This window comes from Hippoglossus stenolepis, chromosome 4 (assembly GCF_022539355.2).
Source record: "Hippoglossus stenolepis isolate QCI-W04-F060 chromosome 4, HSTE1.2, whole genome shotgun sequence".
Lineage (NCBI taxonomy): Eukaryota > Metazoa > Chordata > Actinopteri > Pleuronectiformes > Pleuronectidae > Hippoglossus > Hippoglossus stenolepis.
The window spans coordinates 19,980,470-20,001,500 of NC_061486.1; the positions used below are offsets into that span (position 1 = coordinate 19,980,470).

Sequence of the window (21,031 nt, forward strand, 5' to 3'; positions counted from 1 at the left end):
TCTGTAAAGTGATGTTTTTACGAAGGAATGTGTGGATGATAACCTCATGGTTCACCCTGTTTTCTTTGAGAAATTAACTTGTCTGTGATGTCACTGTGTTTCACACATTCCAGACATTACTGGTTATCACAGCTTGGTACGGAAATAATATCAGACCTTTGAGTAGCTGAAGAGTGCAGTTCCCCCACAAACCACAGAAAGGACTGTCCTCAGTGATGTGTCATCTAGGCGTTCCTACTGTAACCTGCAGACTCATGTCGTGATGAAGAAAAACAATCTGCCAGCAGCTAATTGAAACTGTGTGTATCTTTGTCACCAACCCTGCTCACATCCCACGTCCCAAAATGCCTTTCTTCCCCCTCCACCACACGTTGCATCTCCGCTTGTTTCGTCACAAGCATTCACCCTTGAGCTACAGATTAGCAATGCCAGCTCTTTGTGAAGCTGCACAAAGCCCGAGCAATTAAAGGTTCTTCTCTTGCCTAACAAGCTCTAATCCAGACATGCTTTTATTGCATTTGATTTTGCTCGCTGCTTGTGCCAAAAACACTGAGAGACGGGGACCCTGTTCTTGCTCTAAGTGCAGCAGTAATCAGTGAGGATTCAGACACAGCTCAGGTTCTGGCGGCTGTCACTTTCCCAGCTACGGATGGCAAACAAATTAATGTAAAACAAAATTGCCCAAGAGGGAGCCTGGATCCACCTATCAAACAACAGCAAATGGAAATAGTTTGGCAGCCTTACACTTCAACAATGCCAGGAATTGTGATTTAGAGGGAAAGCACTTGCTGCAGTATCACAATGCAATGTTCTCGATGCGGGACATGTTTGAGTGAGCATAAATTCATTCAGACCTATGGAAATGACTAAATGTAAACTGGGCACAGACTGATAACTGGATGTTGTGGCAAGCACACATTCAGGTGCACACTGTTAACAGCGAAGTGGCTGGTGTCTGTGTGCACAGATAAAAAGCAGGACGGAATTCTATTTTTCACACTCTACAGTCAACATGCAGGCTTGATGAACACTTTGCAAAGCTATTTATTTGAGAAATGTCACGTTTACATGCAGAAACCATTGGCATTCAGTTTGCAAAATTCCTTTCAGAAAAAAGTTTAATTATAGAGATTAGATAATGTAGATTGGAGCCGAGTGCAGATTTATTAAAATATCTCTTTAGAGCCAAAGTTCTCAAACGTTCATTATTATCGAAAGACATGCAACGATTTGAGGGATTTAAATAAAATAGGCTATAGATTATATAGGGAGATACATCCTATCCTTAGTCAAAACGGAGTGTCTGCATAGTGGATTTTAGCACCAGAATATTATTCAATAGACTGAAAACAGGTAAATTTTTGACTCTGCTGGGTTTTTGCCCGGCAAATTGTGCTTACTTGATTCTTGCTGTTCTGGGTTTGTACCCTCATGGTTGAATGCACTTATTGTAAATCGCTTTAGATAAAAGTGTCAGCTAAATGAAATGTATTGTAATGTTATTGCATGATAAAGGCCCTGTAAATCAAAATATGACCTCTTTCAATGCAACACTCTTTTTTTGGAGCTGAACTACAGTGCACAGATGCTATTTGGAACACTCTCGGAATTGTGGACAAACTTAAACAAGTTCTAAATATGTACTGAGGTCCAATATCCAGCCCTACAGATCAAATAATGTCACAAATGCGGTGAAATGCAGAAATATCATAACTATTGCAGCCTCAGAGCCAGTAAAGAGTTCAGAGTGGGGACATCCAGCCTGTTCATGGACCCGATTTCCTGCTGTTGAAACAATTTTCTCTTTCAGTAATCATTATTACGGCCTCGCTGTAAACATTATTTGAGGTTTTGTGTCATCTGGCTAACAGCAATTTCTCCTAGAAGTTTCTAAGCTTAGTTTAGTACAGTAACGTTAGTCAGAGCCTTGTTCAACCATCAACCAAAGACTGGGAGGCTGCAAGTCTACTCCAGACAGTCTAAGAAAGGTACAGGGCTAAAGAGCCTGGACAGCTCTCCATCCATTGACACTGTACATCCGAGTATGCTAAGCCAATCATTTTAGCTTGCTATTACTAACTGGGTTGATTTCACTACCATTTATTCCCTAAATTGTTCTATCATAGAGATTTTTGCATCTGGTACCATTATCACTAAATGATACTTCACCAATTATCTTCCACCATCACTCACGTTCACATCACGTCTTTGTTTGGTTACCACTCATGACACGTTTGATGCAATGAGTAAGAGATAGTAAACACATATGTCTTTCATTTGGACCATTTGTTGCCTGTGTGTTTCTTTGAAGTAGAGAGCAGGGATGCATTGAGTTAGAAGTCACAGCTCCTTATCTGAGACTGAGCAATTTAATTAAACTAGCATAATTTGCTCCAAAAGGAGCTGGTGCCCTCTTTATGAGTGCATATTAAATTCTGCCTTGAGGCCCCACTATGCTAATAATCCTGTCAACACGTCTGGTAATCAACGAAGACATTTTGACATGTAGGACAGTGGGAAAAGTACAGGTTTTAATTGTCACTATGTCAAAACGTCTGCTGTGTGAAAGGCCTATAGGATTACAACATGTAAACCCTTTTCAGTGCTCTCAGGCTGTGTGATTATCTCTTTTTAAATGTCAATGAAATCATACTGTGGCTTCAGAAAGTATTCAGATGCATCATATTTCTATGTATCAATCTTTATGCCAATGTGCAAATGCTTTTTAGCAGCAGGGACAGGGAGACGGGTCAGAACTGATGGAAGGATTGTATCAGTCCAGTTGGCATGTAGTGTTTGTGTTTGTGTGTGTGTGTGTGTGTGTGTGTGTGTGTGTGTGTGTGTGTGTGTGTGTGTGTGTGTGTGCCATTTTCAGTGTTTGACAAATACTAGCAAAATAATTGACGATAAAAGCACATTAAGAACTACATTGATTACACTGACGACAGACTTCCTCATTAGAAGGAACACTTCAGAATTCACTTGGCAACAACTTGACATCTGTGCAGCAAGCATGACAAAGTCAGCTGAAGATAGCGTTTTCCATAAACACCACACAAACATCATTATTATCAAATTCGTGAATTACCTACTTTTCACAGCAGTACACAAACTAAAACAGGCACTGATATCAAACTTGTTACAAGTGTCAGATGCATATTCAAGTAAGATACTGTGTATAAACAAGTATATATGTTTTTAAACATCATACCTTGAATCTAGAATATAATTTTAGGTTATCCTGTCATTGGCTAATTTTCTCCTGCTCTCAGTGACTATTTAAATACTAGCAGTGGATTATACCAATAGAGAAGAAAGGGGGAGGGCAGATGCCTCCCGGAAGGAAGCCTGTGGAAAGGAACTCAATAGACTCAGACAGGTTTCTTGAGGAAGGATATTTTTGCTCTTTTATTATAGACAATAATTCATAATTTACAACTATTTAAGATCAGAGCATGTGATGGAATTATTGGAATTAGAATGTGGCAGAGGCAACAAATTTGGGCATTTAATGCCATTTTTGGGGGGGATGACACCTTTCAGCAAGACAATGACCTGAGGCATAGGGCTGAGAAAGTGGAGTGGCTTTGGATAAGCCAAACTCCAGACCTGAGCCTTAAAAGATGAAGTTTGAGATGATCTGTCAGTAACAAGAACATAAAGGCTCAAATCCAGTTGTGCAAATCTAAGGCTGTGAAACAGGCAAAGGAATGGATGGAACAATTTAGGAATGGGTCCAAACCCAATTTGGATAAGTTTGGAAAAAGGTCATGTTTCAGGTTGAAAAAAGACTGAAGTTTCTTAAGGTCAGATGATCATCATGGTAACAATAAATACATAGTTATGGTTGTGGAATGTCATGGATCAAAGAAACAAATCTTTCTTGGATTAACAAAGATAGTTTTGTAGTTGTGTGTTTTGTTCACCTAACAACCCCATCCTCCCCCTAATGTGACGTTATATTGAGGTTAATTAGCTGCATCATCTGCTGTCATGCTTAGACCATGTGAAATTTAGACTCGCAGCATATTTCTTGCTATCTTTTCTAAGGAGACTTGTCCAAAGTAGGACACGGTCGCAAATATATTTACCAGAAAGGCTTTTAAAGACAGCTACTGTCAAAGAGAGCCTTGTCAGAGCAGCTTGGCAATTTGTCAGCCTCAAACGGAAGTGAAAGATGAATGTTTTGTTTCTTGTCAAGATTTATAGGGACAGTTCACCCAAAAATGAAAAGTCACTCATTATCTACTCACCACTATGCCTAAGGAGTGGTGGGTGAAGGGTTTGAGTCCAGAAAACACTAGTGGTGAGTAGACGAGTGGATTTTCCTTTTTGGGTGAACTACCCCTTCAAGTCCTTTATAATTCAAAAATATACAGGTTTAACTATAAGGGCACTCAGTAAAGCACAAACATGTAACTTTCTTTAGGCCAAATAAATCATAAATGATTTTACATCATTGTTCAGATTTGAAGAAATGTTAAAAAATACGTGAATGTGAAGGAAAGTGAATAAAAAAACCCTGCATCTAACCCCTTCAATCGGATCTGCCACAGAATTTAATGGGTTCCTCTCTGTGATGTCTCATCCCTTCACCAAGTTAGGAAAAATTGGTTCTTTCTTTTAAATTTTTTGCTGATAATTAAAGACACAGGTAAATCATGGAAGCGCTCTCTTGATCAATTAGTCATTAGTCATTTTAGTCATTAGTCATTAGTCATTTTCCTCTTGTTTAATTGGATTGAATGGTGTGTATCGACGAAAAGCTTTCATTCTATATCTATATTCTATTGTACTTTATATTGTTCTGTACTGTAATCTTGGAGCAGGCTAGCACAAGAATTTCATTCGGGATTACTAAAGTCTTATTTTATCATATCTTAATCACTGCTGTCATGGTAACGTCATGCTACTCTGTGTATCACCTGACGTTGTTGTTCAACTATTGCATCTATTTCCTGTAACAGTCTGAGTAACAAATTGGCTTAAACTTAAACTGTAAATTGTTTCTCATATTTTCCCTGTTGATGCAAAAATACTTTTGCCAGTGATTTTCTAATCTGCGTCTTACTCCAGAGATGAAAGCAATCCATCGAGTTCTTAAGAAAATATATTGATTCTCCAGCTCAGGCAAAGTCTTGCTAGTGAATAATTTATTTATTAGGTAAACCTGCAAAGAAGTAATTCAGTGTGAGGCCTGCAATAAAGTCTCCCTCTTACAGATAGTTGTCGATTCTAGAGAAACCAGCAACAGTAAATCGATTTCAAACGTATGCAAAAATGCCATTTCACTCGTAAAAAAACAATTTGATCACTGTAAAAGACTTGACCGGTAGGTAGGCCATCCAATCAGTGCCTTCAAACAGATGACAGAGTTTTTCTTCTCATTGTCAGAGCTTTTCACTCATTCATTGCTTTTGGCATGAAAAGAGAATTTAAAGAGGTTTAACAAAAAATGCTTTAGAAATAAATTGTCATCCCTGCCTTCAGTGGGGATTATAATGATCAGTTTTTATTGAATCTGTTTAAGAGGATGTTTTCTTTTTATTTCATGGTCATTTTGGAGGCTGTAACTTGTGGTGCTGTTGAACTGAACTGAGTTGCACTCAAAGGAGTTCCAATAAAAACTGTTAAAAACGTATCATCCTCAAGGAGGAGGATTTACTGCAGCTCTGTTGTAGTGTACCTCATTAGTTTTATTTCAGCGTACCTAACAAATTGGCAAGTGAGCGTATGTGTCAGAGCGATCCTTGAGAATTTCTGCCCAAGTATCAGATGAACAGGGTCTGTATAATAAAATAAAGACTTTTTGAATCAGGGATGAAGCAGATCACGTGCTGCATCTTAAACCAAAAATAGCGGTTTTCATTCATTTTTTGGTTTGAGCCATGAAATCACTTCTCTCCCCTCTTTTTCATCCACCTCTCCTCTCTCCCCCATTTTTGTTTCCATTCGCCCCAACCAGGCAAGGCAGATGGCTGCCCACATTGAGTCTGGTGGTGCCAGAGGTTGTTTGCTTGTTGTGGGATATGTTTGGCTTTCCGTATAATTGTGTAATGTATGTTGTAATTTGGCACTGTACAAATTAAATTAAATTTAGGGCCTGAAGAGATTCAAGAGACATTTAAGAGACAAAACCTGGTCAAAAATTCAAATAGAAAATATCTGAATTATTGTTTACTGCTTGAAATTAATATATGATATTTAATGTAAGTCATAGGATGCTGTTTGCAATTAGTCCTCTCTATTGTAGCCCACTTGATTTTCATACATGTAATCAGGACAATGTATATAGTGCAGCTCCAATAGATATCAGCTGTTTACTGTGTTACTGTGCATCTAAACACACTCGACTCTAAGGACAACAGTTTGACCAGTTTTAGGCTCGGTCAGCTTCTGATGGGTAAACTCGCCCTCACTCATCCTGGTGTCTGCTGTCTGTCTATCAGCTGTACGACATTCTACTGCCAGTGTCCAGCTGCCTCAGTCCATCTGTCACCTTGGATCTGTCCACCTACTGTCTCCACCAAGATCCAGACAGAGACTATTTGACTTCATCGAGAGGATGGAGGGGGTGACGAGGGGAAAGGAAGAAAAAGAAGGGTTTCCAAAGAGAACAGCACTGGAGACTGGAAAATAACAAACAGATACATACAGACAAAGAGTGAGATGGAGGAAAACACAAGGAGGAGACAAATATGAATGTATAGGCGAAATTAGGAAGCAAAGTCATTACTTAGGCTGTGTCGGGAAGCCCCGAGCTAAGCAATCAGCGGCAGAATGCTGTAAATGTGGAGGAGGTGGTGGTCCTGTATAAATGAGATGCTGACAAGCCGCAATCCAATTAGATGAAGAAATATGAGGGTGGTGAGATGTGGGACCTATCAGCAGCTGGCAGCGTTGGGGGAAGATCAAGTACTTCAACACCTTAGCTGCTCACTGCCGGCACACGTGATGAATCATCCGACACTCGCTATCGACACTCACACACACTCTCATCACACACCATGCAACACACATTTTCTGAAGTGTTAGCATGTTAACATTTGATATTATCCTTTAATGGCTCTACAATAGGTGAAGCCTGTTCTAGGGCTACTGCTTCACTAGCAGTGAAAGTTAAAGTGGGATTGACAAACTAAAATAGAAAAAACAGACACTTTATATTATATGAATATTAAAACATAACATCAGGACAATGAAGACTTAAAATCTACAACCAGACTGGTTGTATGTAGCCTTGCTTTAAACAAAGCTTTGACACGACATGCTAACCTCAGCATGCTAACACTGGCAGTGTAGTAATAACTAATAACAATTACAACCAACATGGTATTTACCAAGGTCAAGATATGATGATATGATGTTAGCATGTTGACATTTATCAGCAAACAGAGCTGGGTTTGAAAATGTTACTGACGGTTTAAATAATGCTGAGCTCCATGACAACGTATAACAATGCTCGGGAGGTTGATATTTGTCAAAATAATTTAATAAACTCTCCGAAGATACAAATAAAATAATAAATGCATAAATTGAAAGTGATAAAGAAAGACCTCAGGGTCAAAAGCTACATTGAAATGAAATGAGAGTTTTACAATTAATTAAAGTATTCTTCACTTCCCTCTGCCACTGAATATGTCCAACTTTACCTCACATTTGTGAACATTTTAATTTATAATATTTTTTCTTTTTTTATAGGAATCATATTACCAGAAACTTACAGCAACATGATCGCAACTCTGAAAACTGTCTATCTGTTACGACCAGATTTTAACACCCATCTCAGGTGATCTGATCACAAGTGGGCAGCTTTCAGTTGTAGCTGTGAATGCAGCCAAGACACACTGAGGAAGTAACTTGACATCAGATCAACACATTCTTTGAGTTTAAATGCAAATGTGTGCCGAGCCACATTAAAGCATCTCCTCCTCACCTGACGTCCTCTGACGATTTCAAATGGGGAAAATCTTGTTTCATCATAAACCTGTGTCCAGCAAATTGATTCCCTCAGCACTTTTTACCTGCCTCCTTCTCTCTTTCTCTTCCTCGCGGGCACACACACACACACACACACACACACACACACACACACACACACACACACACACACACACACACACACACACACACACACACACACACACACACACACTGACTAAAAACAAGAACCCATTTGGGTCTTTGTAAACACTGATGTTCGTATTTTTCTTTGCATATAGATTGAGGAAGTGAGATCTAATCACAACTACTGACTAGAGACACATGTGGAGATGCATTCTAATGCAGTGTGAAGTGATGTATTGACAGTCTTGTGAGCAGATCACACAGGACACACATTAATGCCAGGTATGAATAGGACCATTGAGCTCTTCCTCCTCATTTCCTACCATTTTCCAGGGAATCCGTTATAAAATAAACAACCCTCATGACAAAAACTACAATTATTTGAAGGTAGAGAGTTTGAAAATAAAGAAATAGAGAAAAGGACATGACTGTACAGTGAAATAAACCCCACCAAGTTATTTCAAAGAAAAACAGAAGAGAATTCCATTCGGGGATTCAACACAGTAATCCCCCTCCTTTCATTCACAACCCCCACTGTCTCTCCACCCTCCGGTCCATAGCATGATAGAGCTGCTGTCATTAATTCTGTAGAATGGAGTGAAGATGAGAAAGACAGCGAGTCCCAATCTTCACAGCCATATACATGGAGCCTGGCCTCCTTTCATCTCCCCCAGACAAAAACACAAAGATACTATCTGCTATGCCTGAAACCTATTTCTCTGTACTATTAGGAGCTGAAATGGGGTCCTTGAGAAGACCTGCAGGCCTGGAATCCTCAAAGCCCATAGGTCACTGGCTAGTTTCACCTGCACGAGTGTTTTCCGCTCATAATCTGAATGAAAACTAATCAGTGGAGAGCGACGCACAGATTAGTAAACTGGTTTTGATAGAATGGATGAGATTGTTATTTGCAGTGTCCCGGGATGCAGACAGTGAAAGGTTTGTTTTTACCCATATTTTTCTAAGTCAATAACCGAAAGTATTTAAACTCCTCTCTCATCCCATTACAGTCTCTGTTCAATACCTTATCAGAGACTGAGCAGTCTGACTGATGGCTGTCTCATGAGGTACGAGACACAAAAAACTGAAGTACAGACAGACTCGTAACACTCGTGATTCATTGCTCTCTTTCAATCCACTCTCATGGCAATAGTCCTAAAATGTATTGATTCATGTGCATGGACACAAATGTTCTATTTTCATTGTGACATTAAATTGCAGTGCGGTAGCAAAGAGGTTTTTGCAATGTGTTTGTCAGGACAAATTAGCGACAGATATTGGACCATGATCTTTTACTGACCCAAGGTAAGTGACTATATATGAACCTAAGTGTAATAATGCTGTAGTCACTACAAGTTGATGAAATTTCAAGTTCTTGCCTATGTGTACAAAATGGAGACTGTAAAAAATGTAATGGATGACACGGCAGTGCCCAAAAAGTGCATGTATTGGCAGGACTTCGTTACTGTGACTCCGTCCCCTGCTCACTGGTGCACAAACACTAGCTCCAAATGATGTCCTCGGCGCAAGATGGTTATTATCCAGGACATTTTGGTTTAATTTTTCATTCTTCATCAGGAAGGAAGTGGAGACGAATCCTCCATCTTTACAGTCTATGGCAGAAATTACATTTCATGACTATTGTATGAACTGCAACGGTTTGCAAATGAAGTACATTAGTTTGAAAGTTGTAATGTGTGTCATGATAAGATGAAGATGATAGATTTATATACATGATGAATATGTATTACTGAATTCTATTTTAAGAGAAAATCTGCTGTAGGTTCTGTTGGATTTTTATTCCTCTGGTGGTGTCGATGGATGAAGGAGAGCCACAGATTATTCAGCAGATCAGCTCCTGTATAGTCATGAGTGAACATAGTGTAAATAACTGTTTTATTATTTTTTATTAAGCTGTTTTTGCATTAAAGATGCTTTCTTCTGAATACCTTAATTTTTTACCATTTAAAATCAATGACTATAGATTTTCTTCTTCATCTTCTTTATACCACATTATTGTTTGTTTACCACAAGTGTATCATCATTTTCAGCAACGAAAGCAGTAACACAACAATGTGAAAACAGTGATGTTTCTACACATGAAAACATCGTACATAGAAATGTGCTCTCAAACAGGGGAGAGAAACAGAAAATCACACCAAACACTTCCTCTGAATCAATATGTGGCAGGTTCGGAAGCAATAACATGGTTCCCTGGGAGGGAAGAGAAACGAGGAAGAGAGTGGCTCTCACAGTCTTGAAGCCAGCTCAATTTCCACTGCTGGGAATGCTGGCAAGGCTGTGCTGTGTTCCACATGGCTGCCCGCCTTCGCCAAACTGACAGCCACAAAAATGAGTGTTTACTGCTCTCCGGCGGAGCAAGATAAGCCCACAGATGGGCCCTATCCACTCCAACAGGTCGAGAGAAGAACCGTTGCAAAGTGGCAGAGGGTTGGATGGAGGAGATGGGGGGGTTGATGTGGAGGTGGAGACTGGGGGGGTGTGGTGTGTGGGGGTGTGACAGTGGCGTATGTGAGTGAGTGTGTGCTTGTGTGTGTGTGTGGGGGGGGGGGGTGTCAACTGCCACCATTTCAACCAGTTCATCAAGTTAATAATTAATACTACGGTATAAATAACATTCACTGTATAGCGCTATTTTTTTAGCTACTGAAAACAATCTTTTAAATTGGAGAACACTTAGACAAATCACAGGTAAAAAATGGGATGGACTAGATGATGCATAAAATGCAAACACAAAAGTATAAAAAAAACAAGGTATCTGTATAACAATGAATTGTAATGTTTTTAAAATGTGTGGTCCTTACAAAATTTATAATTTATCATAACTATGTGTGTGTGTGTGTGTGTGTGTGTGTGTGTGTGTGTGTGTGTGTGTGTGTGTGTGTGTGTGTGTGTGTGTGTGTGCCAAACAACAACTTCACATGTAATGGTACAACCCAGTCTCATCAGAAAACGTACACCACCTACGTTGGTCACTTGGAAAACGTAGTATTCTCAAATTTGGCCTCTCAGATTGTGAGATACCTAGTTTTGTCTGCCCATTGTTTGCATTGGCCTGTGCCCACGTCACGTGACTCTCAAGATCCCGTCCGAACGAAAACATGGCGGACATTCCTTGTATTTTCAGATAAAAATGTCATTTTATAATATAGTTTGGGCATTAAAATACATTCTGACACCATTTCTAGCGAGAAATATGCTCTTTGCTTCCACAATCTTCAGCCAGTTCTGCTTACGATCTATATTTTATTAGTTATCACGAATATTTTCAGATCTCGCCAGAAAAATCGTAGTAATGTAACGTTTTATCGTTGCTATGGTGGTTGCTGTGAACGCTGCCATGCCGTAAACCACGTCGTAGCGTGCTGTTTGAATCATCGTCCGTGCGTTGCGTCGTTCAGTGGCGTGAACGTTATTCCGTTATTTGATATTAATATTTGATGATAGATTACACCTCTAATTCGAAGGATCTAAGAAGTCCCGCAACTACATTCATACCGGGAGGCCCAGTGCGCATGCGTGAGCGGACCCGTATCTTGGACGGCTTAGTATAGCGAGTGCACATTTTTACAGTATATATGCCTATTGTGTATTTGATAAATTTGATATGGACTGATGATGAACATTAAGATTATTTTTCGTATATCATTAATACATTTTTATCTTTACTTTTTCTTATAACTTTGTATTTGTATTTCTGCTATGTAAAGAGTTGTTTGTACATACTGTTAATCTTCATGTGCTGTGTAATAGCGATGAATAATAACAAATCTGCTGTCTACTTGAATTTTAATTTTTTATTTTGTATTACTGTATAGAGATGATAGACATACTGTATAAGGCAATATATCAATTATATAATTTATATATAAAATTCAGCAAACAATTCCAGCAGCAAATGGTTTCAGTAGTCACACAAGGCGTTGGGGTTTGAAGGTTTTTAATGTACCATACATACAAAACAAATTTGACTACATTCTAAAATATAAATTAACAGTAAGCTAAAGAAACAGCAAGATAGTCTTTTCAATTAAACAAATACAAATAATAGTAATATTACATTATTAATATATACTGTATATACAGTATATATTGTATATACAGTATATATACTGTATATATATTGACATGCTCTGTTGTAATACATCTATATATCTATCTATATATGTGTATATATATATATATATGATATATATATATATATATATATATATATATATATATATATATATATAAGTAATATTAACAAAAACTTCTTGAAAATAAACACTTAACATTGAACCTTTTATGTCACATTTTGTGTGTGTATGCGTTTTGTGTATATTCATGTTGTGTGTATGTATGTCAACTCGTGTTCTCCTTTGCCACACTGCAAGCGCCACGTCTTCCTGTAATTAACCAAGAATTTTTTACATTAGCATTGAATGGAATTCAAAACTTGACAAGGAAGAAGGCAACGAGACACAGCGAGCTATAAATGCCATATGCATTTAACATGCACACAGTAAGCTGATTAGTGTAAATGACCTGATTATTGTAGAGTCAATTGTCAAGACAATAGTTTATACTTGTCTTTTAAAATATTTTCAAATAAATAAATAGCACCACATTAGCAGCAACAATTTACATAAAGTAAAGAAATGCATAATGTTATATAAGAAAAACTAACGATATATAATACTAATTTCTTAATTGTAATATTGCAGTAAACATTAAGTAATTTTAGGGACAATCAAATCCAATTAAGAGACATTGTACATACCACATGGAACAGGGCTCGCTCCACCAGTTCCATTACGTTCCCCTGAAACACATTAAAACATGTTTACCATTAAAAGCAAACCTATGGTCAGATGACTTTACAGTTTGAAGTTGTGGTGATTGTAAATCCAGTTAGTATCTCTGTAGTACAACATTTTTTTGTATATTACAACTACATTTTTGACCTCAAATTACAACAAATAAAACCTTCAACCTTTGCTTTTCAGTACCTTCTTCACCGGGTAATACTTCTCTCCTCCAGTGATTGAATGGTTGCTTCTGAAAGAGCAAAACAAGAGTACACTTACTCTCAATCTGACCTCATATATTTTAATATTAGCATTGTTGCACAATTTGATAATCAATTGTCAGTGAACATCCTAATACTCCTACCAGAGCTATGCATTTAGCACATGCATCATGGAGATCATGGGAACCTACTGAAATGCTAAAAACTGGGTGTGTCAATCTAGGGCTGCAACAACTAATCGATTAACAGTCGACTTCCACTCCAACAAAAACAATAGTGTTTGGGGTTCCACAGGCTCCTTCCTGTGCACTTTTAACTTGACATGATTCCCTTGGCTTTATCATCAGCAAAAATAACATGATTACGTTGACCAGCAACATTTCATCTCATTATCCGCTGATGACTTCAAACCCATTAACTATTCAGCTGGTTGGAAAGAAATAACCACTAGATGGCAGCAAACCTTATTTGGCTTTAGAACAGGAAAAAAACAGTCATGCTTATGGGTTTTAAATCATAGACACTAGGGCTGTACAAGATATCTAAAATTACGGTCATCGCAATATCAACATGGGCGATGTACATATCACAAAAGACTGCTTGGACTGCGATAAATGGTGTTCAATGTGCCATGTATTCACGCTCTGCATGTCAATATATTTGGCCAATTAGATGGAGCCCTGCTGCCCTAGATAATAAATTAAAGATATTCAGTTCATTGTGCGCCGGCTCTGTCAAATTTCGTACTGCCTCCTTAAAAATTGTTAGTAATCACGCTTGTCCGGGCCAAATTGATGTCTATAAATGGATGATTATATAAAAGAATTGCACAGCTTCTTTAATATAGTCCCAGAATCTGAGGAAGGTAGGTGCACAAACACAGACTCCGCTGCTCACTTTTCTCACTTTAGTCGCCCTACGACATATGTTTGTGAGTCCAAATCCACTAAAAATATGTGAAAAGATAAAAATCTAAAGAGTAAACATGAATGATGAGCTCAGTTTTAGGATCATATCCATTCACACACTCAGATATATATATATATATGAATATAATACTCAATGTATTACCACAATATCACAACTCTAGCAAAACAAAACAAATTTCCATTTACATAATGTTTAGTGTCATGACAATTGTAGAAACAAAGTTCACAAACATCAGTCATCTTTAGGAAGATTTCAAGGTTAGTTACTCTGACCTACATGTGTGTATTATTTACTTGTGTAACACCTTAGTAAAAATACGTTATTGTGTTCGTTTTCTAAAATGTCACCACAACATACCCTGATTCAACATGGCACTGGGAGGCTGCATGTCAGGACTGGTGGAGGTTGTTTGAGAGGACAAGCGGCCAGTTGGCTGATGGGTGGCTGGTTGGCAGGGATGATGGAGGGTTGGTGAGTGGAGGATGCTGGTTACTCCAACCTCAATGGAACAAAAACACATTAATATCAGAGTAATGTTTTGTGGTGCATACTAGCATATTCATTATTTTCAATACATATAAATAAAATACATCCATACAACTTAATTTGATCTATGCTTTAAATGTGGTGTTTATGACTTTGCAGTAGACTGAGCTATATGTTGAGATTTCACATTCAAGTTAGTATACACATACACACTACACTATACTATACATTCCTAACATTTCACACCAAACTGAAACGTTAGGAACCAATATAAACTCTGCTCCATGGTAATTATTAACAAATGCCTAATACTTTTCAATACTGAAATATTAAAATTCATAATTGCTCGTCCCATACCTGTCCAGGAGCATCAGCTGTTGTGGGCGTGTCAGGATTCCCGCGATGATGACAATGCCGCCCCTACTCTGGTTCTGATTGGCTAACCCTGACCCTAACTCTGACGGTCCTCATTCCTAAACACCAATACATAGCTCTGGCGCCAATCAGGATTACTAGCCAATCAGAGGGAGAGTAGGGCGGGTGATGACTTCTCATCCCACAGGCCCCCACCACCACCACCATCCTAACTTGCACCCCTCCCCACACACACTGTGTACATACTCTCTGGACTACTTATGTATTCTCTCACAACAATATTTATACTTGTGTCCATATATTATGTCCATATACTTACACCAATACTCTTCTGCATGATATATTTTGAATACTTCTCATACTGTATGTAGCTTAGTGTATTCATTTTCTACTTTCACTACCAATGACATTGACTCTGTATAAATCTATGGTATCCATCTGACTTGATACATATATCTGCATTCAATTTGGGCAAGTGTAGACCTAATTTTCCTTGTGAAACACTTTTCATATCACAGTCTTCCTTTGATTTTTAACATTGCTACTCCTTCCCCTAGACCCCAATGCAGCATGGTCCCTGGTTTCAGGATTACAGTATAGAGTACCTAGTGGGTGCATGTTTTAAGAGGACCCAAATATGAACTACTAAGACATCACATTGTTTCTCTTGAGCTCATGGAAATGACCTTCACCTTCCACCTACTGTCACCTGAACCATACCGTACTGGGTGTGATTTGAGGTTTTGACTGTTCATACCTGGGTATATCTTCACTCCAAGTGGTGGGACAGCCTCACACTTGGATGTAAACCAATTTTAGAACATATTTGCTTATACTGGAGATCTTTTAAAGTAATGTCCCAGAAATGATTTCTGATAGAAACCCTGCCTCATTACCGCTTACCAGCTACTGATTTAAAGTGAAACATCTATTGCTGTACTGCTGTGTTCATTTCTTTGATGTTAAGAATGTTTCTCATATGACCTTATCAGATTGCATTGTGAAACATCTGGGTCACCTAATTTTAGTGTAAACAAGAGGGTGGACTCTGACTTATGACTGGATGTATTTAGCACTGATACACAAGCTTGTGTTACACATCTTAAACAATATGATATGGGCGCCACTTAGACAACCAGACCTGTGTGCTTTGCTGTGACTATAAATGACTGAAACCTCAGATAAAGAAAGTAATTTTCTGACTTCAGTAGCTGAGGTACTCTCTACAGAATGTAATGTGCCCATTCTACTTCAAATCCATTTGATCCTTTTGTGTTTATTTTGCTTAAAGCAGAGCATTCACTGCTTTAACTCAATCAGCATCTTATCTGCCAATAACATGGTGTAGAAGTGCAAGAAATCCCAATATGTTATGATCAATGTCATTTATTATGCACAAAATTACATTAAGGCAGTTGCTGGAAATGATATGATCAACAATTCTCATGCAAAAAATACAAAAATAGTGTTTGGGAGAGGGGTTTCAGAGGGAGGGCAGCTATGGAGAAAGTTCTGTCACTCCAGGTTTGCTGCTTGGTGTGATGGAGACAGGAGGTTAGCATCAGGAGCGGAGGCTGCAGGAGGAGTGTGGAGCTGGAGCACAGTGGTACAGCTTCACTTGAGAAGAACTGAAGGACACAAACAAACCATAGTGTTAAATTCTGAAGATGGTTCCCTCTGATGATTGCTATGCTAAAGCTAACAGCTACCCAACACAAAGCTAAGGCCTTCCTAAGGCTGCCAGGGTAGCAACAGTAGCAGTGCAGCAACAGAGTTATTCACACGTTTACCTAATCACAGCACTCGCAGTTCTTGAGCAGCGAAGAAGTAACTCTCCATGTTTTCCTCTTCAGAGGAGGAGTCATCCAAAGACATTGTTGGCGTTCCAGAATATGTCGGACCCACTGCAGCCTGCTGAGCTTGAACTTTGTGCAATCTTCTCTTGAGCACGCAGAGTAGACCCTCATGTCCCGTCTCCGTAAATGCCTCAGTACTGCCTGAGAATATATGATAAAAAACAAAACGTTTTAATAGTGCGTTTGTGTGTATGTATATATACACACATACAAGGCTTTCTTTTCTACAGAAATCTTTTTCCTGAGTTGATGTCTCTGCTTATTGCCATCTAGAATGTGAAACCAAACACTAACATTTTAATGCCTCTGCAATAGCCAGTTGCCGGAGGCATAACTGTATGTTTTCGGGTTGTCCATCTGACTATTTGCCTTAAAGTCAAAAGGTCAAGGCCACAATGACCTCATCTTACGGTTTCAGTTGTCGAGGTTACAGTGACATTTATATGAGAAAAAGTATGTAGAGATATGTACACAGAAACTGCACTGGTTAGCGGAGTCATACAACCGCAGTGCGGTAATTCTAGTTTTGTTTTTTTTATAAATGGGTTAGCTATTTTTACAATCTACAAATAGTAATCAATACATTTTGTCACAGTATGTTACACAAAGAAATTGGCATTAAAGTTGGCATCTTGTTGTCTCACCAGCCTGACGATACAGCTGAAATCTTTGCTGCTTAATGCTCAAATAGAGTCCTCAATGGCGTTCTGTAAGTCATTTTGATTGGTTGGTCCTTGTGAAGAGGAGAATAAAATGAATTAGTGCCAATATCAGTTTACAATCAAACCTTTTGTGTAGACCTTGTGTAAACAGAGTCAAAGGACATTGTGCAACAATGACCTTAAATTTCCACAGTACCTGTAGATCCACTGCTGAACATCTGACACCCATTACTGGACTGTGTCTTCCTGTAGAGTGGTGATGTTCTCAAGGTCCCTTTGCACAGTCTGTCAAAACTGAAATCAGAGTTACAAAATGTTAATGCTGCACAACCCTTTGCAGATACGGCTAGTATTTGCACACCACATCGGAGCAAAACAAAACTGCAGTCTGTGAAGCAAGCAGTTTTGTAGATATAAGGAAGTGCAAATATTTCTGCACGGAACATATTCAGTCCCTTAAGCAAAAACAATGGCCGACAGCAACCTCAACGCCTTCGTCTACTTACAGACTAGTGAGTCTCGTGCTGCCCACTGACCGATTACATCGCTCTTTTCTAAAACTAATGAAGGCAAATTCACACATGTAGACAGAAATAAACAGTATAAATTAAAAGGTGTAAATATTGCTAACATGATGTTTGATGGGGTCATCATTATACATAACAGAGAAAACTTTGCACATCTATTTCGTGGGACAGGCGACAGGTGCGTAGGAGAAGGATAAATTCAGAAGGTGGTGGGGTTTTTGTTTTCTACTTTCCAAACATCATTATTCATAAATAAAATTGGTAGGGTACAAGAAAACGTTGCGTCGTAAAATAAGGGACAATGTAATATAACTTTACGTGTTTTGTCGTCTCATGGATGTAGTCAACCAAGGAAGACACCTCAGAATCCTTGGCCAGAACAACAAAAAATCAATCAAGTCTCAAACATATAAAAATATATACATATTTACAAATGTACTGTTTATGGCACTCTAAATTTTTTACCCTGGTTGGCTCTTAAAGCCGTATAGTTTACGGATCCCATCCACTGCAAAAGCCAACATGGAGGGTGTGCACGCAGGGCACTGAATGCTGCACCTGAGACAGCCTCTCAACTTCAAATTTGGCATAGGTCTATTCCAGTAATGCATTCTGCATGGTATCCCCACATATCTTAATCTGCTAGAAAAAGACAAAAATCCAACACTATATTATAGTAAATATATGGGAAACATATTGCAAGCAGTGGGTAATTAGTTCCATTTTATACTCACCGACCTAAGACTTTTGTGCGATGTTCAGGCATGCTAACAAAGCTTGCCGTGACATTCCCAGAGCCGCAATCTTGAGATCCTCATATTTAGTGAACCAATCCACTGCATACAAGGTTTTAAAATTGACTGTTGCTGGCCAGTACCCACTTTCAACTAGATCAGCAATGTCCACTGAAAAGTCTTTGAGTGTATCACCCTGAAATTCAAAGACAAAAGCAATTATTTCAATGCACAAGCAATCTTAAATGACATTACTGCATACATTTTTTCCCAAAAACATTTAGATTCCTTCAATCAAATTTACTTGCCTTCCTGTGGAAAAGTTGTTTTCCCAGTTGAACAATCACAGCAGGAAGCATGCTTGGTCAAAATCAACCATTCTAGGAAGCAAGGAAAAATAATTTGATGTACTAAATTCCAGTAACATCAACGTTAGTCAGCGGAGGTATTCTTTCAGTGTGATATTAACTTATATTTCACCCAGCGTACTTTGGGGATTTAATAAAAATTATATTTAGTATATTATATAAAATGGTGTTTGTGGTATGTAACTTAAAAGTACCTCTTTAAGGGTAGGAGAATTTCTCTCCCTCATCTTCCTCGATGTATGTGGATGGTGGCAGTGGCTTAAACCCGGCTTCTGTTTCTCTCCAGGTCTCCTTCTCTTTGGGAGAGGCTGCCCTTCCTGTTCCTCATCAAGCAAAACAAACTGTTCGGTCCCAGTTTTGACGTTGCTGAAACTCCTGTAGCTTCACTTGGATCCTCCTTGATTAAAAACAGAACATACCAATTGTTACTTAAAATGTATCACAACGCCCGAACATCTTGTTTTGAAAACATTATTGTCATATTGCATACTATAAATTAAACCAAATTGATCTGATATTGTGAGTAATGGTAGACAAAACATCCCTTGTTAATCTAAAGCATTCATAAATCAAAGTTCAATCATAAACCATCCTTAATTTGAAAGACGAAATCAAACTATCACACTCCAAAAATAGGAAGCTCTCAAAACTTAGAATGACTGTATAGTGAAGGCCCCACAATGGGCCTTTCACCTGCACCCTACACTGTATCATGTAGAACTATTTTATGGGCTGATTCGTGGTTTCTGTTAGTTTCCTTATACCATTACATTATCTGTTTATGTTTATATTTATATTGTAGCGTCCCTCAATGATGAGCTAAGCGTCTGGAACTGGTCTCACCAACCATGTATTCACATCCCAGGTAACACAGGCTACAATGGGCCGTAGCCTGAGTACAAACAATAGAATATTAGCAAATGAATAGCATCCATTGTCTGTATCGACAGACTCCACATTCGCTGTGTCAGCACTCGGACTGTAAACCCAGATCGTTACAATATTTAAAAACAAAACAAAATAAACTACTTACCTGACAGAAGGATTATAACATCGTCGTCTTCCAAGCGCTCCATGTTTATGACGTAGCTTTGTGTTAAATGGACCGGAAAGTTAAAAAAAACTTTATTTACGACAGTCACACGACAGGTCCGCTCACGCATGCGCACTCGGGCCCGCCTCGGTATGAATGTAGTTGCGGGGACTTCTTAGATCCTTCGAATTAGAGTGTAATCTATCATCAAATATTAATATCAAATAACGTGAATAACGTTCCCGCTCACTGACGGCCAGCGCACGGACGATGATTCAAACAGCACGCTACGGCGTGGTTTACGGCATGGCAGCGTTCACAGCAACCACCATAGCAACGATAAAACGTCACATTACTACGATTTTTCTGGCGAGATCTGAAAAATATTCGTGATAACTAATAAAATATAGATCGTAAGCATGAACTGGCTGAAGATTGTGGAAGCAAAGAGCATATTTCTCGCTAGAAATGGTGTCAGAATGTATTTTAATGCCCAAACTATATTATAAAATGACATTTTATCTGAAAATACAAGGAATGTCCGCCATGTTTTCGTTTGCAGACGGGATCTTGAGAGTCACGTGACGTGGGCACAGGCCAATGCAAAACAATGGGCAGACAAAAACGTAGGTATCTCACAATCTGAGAGCCAAATTGTGAGAATACTACGTTTTCCAAGTGGACCAACGTAGGTGGTGTACGTTTTCTGATGAGACTGGGTTGAATGGTAATGTAACATTAACCTGTGACCTGACCCTATATCCTCTAAATGTTTATGTTGATTAATTTAAACTTGAATTCATTTGTAATCAACTGATTCAGTTGATTCAGTTCTCACATCGCATAAACTGGTTTTGTCCAGGACGTCTGAAAATGTCAAAAAGCTAAAAGAGATATATGACCAGTGCATCCCAGATCTTGTCTGATTTGGTTGGCCTGGAACACGTCAAGGAATAGATCC

General features: G+C 38.7%; 1 protein-coding gene and 1 long non-coding RNA gene across 7 annotated transcripts in view; both read right to left on the minus strand.

Annotated features, from left to right (window-relative positions):
- Nucleotides 1–21,031, minus strand: part of sez6b (seizure related 6 homolog b) — a 190,948-nt gene that overhangs the window by 119,346 nt on the left and 50,571 nt on the right. The window lies entirely within an intron of this gene.
- On the minus strand, nt 16,470–18,709 carry LOC118121694. 4 transcript variants are annotated; one of them, XR_007032623.1, is made up of 6 exons: nt 18,674–18,709; nt 18,401–18,574; nt 18,254–18,304; nt 17,391–17,479; nt 16,681–16,887; nt 16,470–16,518 (listed from the first exon to the last, which is right to left on the minus strand). It is a non-coding gene; the product is annotated as an uncharacterized LOC118121694 (long non-coding RNA). The 4 variants fall into 4 exon arrangements; XR_007032621.1 differs by having other exon boundaries at nt 18,401–18,577; nt 18,670–18,709; XR_007032622.1 differs by having other exon boundaries at nt 18,401–18,577; nt 18,674–18,705.